Raw genomic sequence first — 3,479 nt, 5'->3', positions numbered from 1 at the left:
CTGTATCTTTTGAATTTTACTTTTATTCAACTTTATTCAAAATCCAACTACATACTATGATTTAAAAAACATGTTTTACATGACATATATAGCGTCAAATAAAAATTACGAATACTTTTGTATATTTATATCTAGATTTCTATTGGGAAGGTAGTGTTTTCTTATATATGTATGTATGGTCATCCATATTATCTGTCTGATCTCTATTCAATGCTCTGTTTTTATTTAGTAAAATGTCTTTCTGTTACTTGTCAAATAAAATAACAATACTACATTTCGATTTTCGTTTAACGTTACGAACATCCGTTCTATATAAATACTTTACGTTGCGAACGACTACCTTTAAAGTTACGTACGGCTTCTTATTTTTTTTGCCGTCTTATAAAACCATTATTTCGTTATTCTATCTCCAGAACGCTTGATATTCGTTTTGTCCTACATATTATACAGACATTTAAAATTTTAAAATTTCTCTACCAACAATGCTTTTGATCAAAAGTATCTAGGAAATGTAAAATCTTATCGGTACGGTCATCTGCCATATTGGGCCATACGTAACGGAAGTTACGAACAGCCGCTTTCCCTCAGTGTTCCTGGATATCATTCATATCCGACAATTTACACATTCTCTTTTTAACCCTAAGTCCGGTGGACAAAAACGAGATGCAGTTTTTCGTGTTTGATAACAAACTCACTCGAGGTAGAGGGGATTTACAGATTATGCTGGATACTATTGCAATGATTCAATCAAATGAAAGTATGATCAACAGGGGCCGATACAGGATTTTAGTTTAGGGGCGCAAACTTAAATTTTCGCCGAGCGAGTGGCAATGTAGATATCTCGCCAAGCAAAGCGTGACCAGAAATTAAAGTTTCAAGCTAAAACCGCCTAAATCCACCACTGACAACAATCTATACAATCACAATAATTAACAAATCTGTGAGCTTCTATTCATTGAGACTACCCCCATATATTTACTGTAAAACGAGACTGAAGACAAGTAGAATAGAAACAGACCTCAATCCGGAGTACACAAGCTGACCCTTCATATAAAAAAAATCAAGCGAATGTAATGTCAATGGTTGCTGGGAAAACTGGTGTTACACTCATATTAGTCAATCGAATATATTCGGGGGGAAATTAAGTAATGACGTAATTGATATGTATGCGTGCAAATGCAATACTGGAATGCTTGCGGATCCTCCAGATCAAATATCAAGTGACTGACTGACGGATGGATGGATGAAGTGAGGTGAAACAATATGTCCATGTTTCCACGAAGAGCCTATAAAGTATGATAACAAGGTCTCCTTTAAACTTGAAAAATCAACAACAATCTCCTAATATCCCAAAGTGAAACGCGCCAGATGACAATAGCTCACTTGACCAATATTAGATTTTACAAACGAAAATGTCTACTTTTACCAGCGATTTTGAATTGTCTTTTCATAATTACTGTTTTTATTTTTTTTATTTTACGAGGTCGTGTCAGACTTAGTATTGCTGTGTGTTTCTTTTTTCTACATTGGCTAGAGGTATAACATGTAAAGGAGGAGGGTTGAGACCTCGCTAAACACGTTTTACCCTGCCGCATTTTTGCGACTGTCCCAAGTCAAGAGCCTCTGGCCTTTGATAGTCTTGTATCTTTTTTAATTGGAAGGTTCATTTATATGTTTTGGAGTTTAGTATGACATCCATTTTCACTGAACTAGTACACATTTTTATTTAGGGGCCAGCAAAGGGCCCACCTCCGGGTGCGGGATTTTCTCACCTGCGTTGAAGACCCATAGGTTGCAATCGTCTGTTGTCACCTCTTTGGTCGGGTTTTTGTCTCTTTGACATATTCCCCATTTCCATTCTCAATATTTTCAATATATACTGATTTCACGGCAAACCAATAAAATCAGAATGAGATGCTTTTACGAAGTTATGTTTATTTTCTTGGGATCCCATGTAATATGGTAGTACGGACCGTTTCTGCATACTTCGGCAAAAGTTTTAGGTTACAAGTGAGAAATATATATAGACACAGAGATATTAAATAATGATACAAAATAAACTAAATTTCGCTTGAACCAGTATATCTATCTTTCATTAAGAAAGAATCTAACTGCTAAACGCCTTTATGTGTTTCTATTTGTATCCATCTGATGAGTTAAGCCTTTTTCAACTGATTTTTATAGTTCGTTCTTATGTTGTACTGTTACACCACTGTCCCAGGTTAGGGTAGGGTTGGGATCCCGCTAACATGTTTAACCCCGCCACATTCTGTATGTATGTGCCTGTCCCAAGTCAGGAGCCTGTAATTCAGTGGTTGTCGTTTGTTGATGTGTTACATATTTGTTTTTCGTTCATTTTTTGTACATAGATTAGGCCGTTAGTTTTCTCGTTTGAACTGTTTTACATTTGTCATTTCGAGGCCTTTTATAGCGTGTATAGCTGACTATGCGGTATGTTCTTTGCTCATTGTTGAAGGCCGTACGGTGACCTATAGTTGTTGATTTCTGAGCCATTTGGTCTCTTGTGGAGAGTTGTCTCATTAGCAATCATACCACATCTTCTTTTTTATATTTAATATTTGTCATATAACGCAGCGACCGCGTTTGACACACCTTCCTTTGAAGTTTTTTTTATATTTGGGCATGGAACCCATTTTTTTGGCTACACTGAGAAAAACAGTCTATTTAATTTGACATATTTACAATTTTCTACAATGTATAGACAAATAACAAGTCTCAACAATCCTTAACTAATCGATTACAATAACTTATCTACTTTCCGCACGAACCCCAAGTGAAAAAAGAAGTGGAAGAAAAGTTATTGTAATCAACTAGTTACGTCTTATATGTCTTTACATTGTAGAAAAATTATATGACTTAGCTCTTTCTTGTACGACTTTTATATTACAGTGGGACCAAAAAAGGGGGGGTCAATGCCCCGAATACCTGTGTAAGGGAGCTACCATTTGATTTTTATGGGGGGGGGGGGGGCTAGGATGAAATTTGAAAAAATAGGCAGGACAGGAGTTTTGAGTAAAAAAAAAGGCAGTACTTGATAAATTGCATGCATATATTGGTGATTTTGAATCTGTTCAAAGTTTTGATTTTTCTACCCTATATACCACTTTGCCTCATATTCTTATTAAGAAAAAATTCACACACCTATTTAAATGCGCATTTAAAAAGTCGGAATGCGAATACATATGTTCAATCTCTTTTAGATTATTTTTTAGTAGCAACAAACAAAAGAGCTATGTCAATTGGACATGCTTTGATACTATATCTGCCCTTGAATTTTTACTTGATAACATTTTTGTTCGCTTTGGAGATTCCGTATATCGTCAAGTTATCGGAATTCCAATGGGGACTAACTGTGCACCACTTATTGCGGACCTGTTTTTGTATTGTTATGAGTTACAATTTATGACTAAAATCAGCAAAGACCCATCGAAACAACATCTGATACAAAAATTTAACAA

The sequence above is a fragment of the Mytilus californianus genome, unplaced genomic scaffold (assembly GCF_021869535.1).
Source record: "Mytilus californianus isolate M0D057914Y unplaced genomic scaffold, xbMytCali1.0.p SCAF_4, whole genome shotgun sequence".
Classification (NCBI taxonomy): domain Eukaryota; kingdom Metazoa; phylum Mollusca; class Bivalvia; order Mytilida; family Mytilidae; genus Mytilus; species Mytilus californianus.
Note: the sequence above shows the minus strand (reverse complement) of the source record.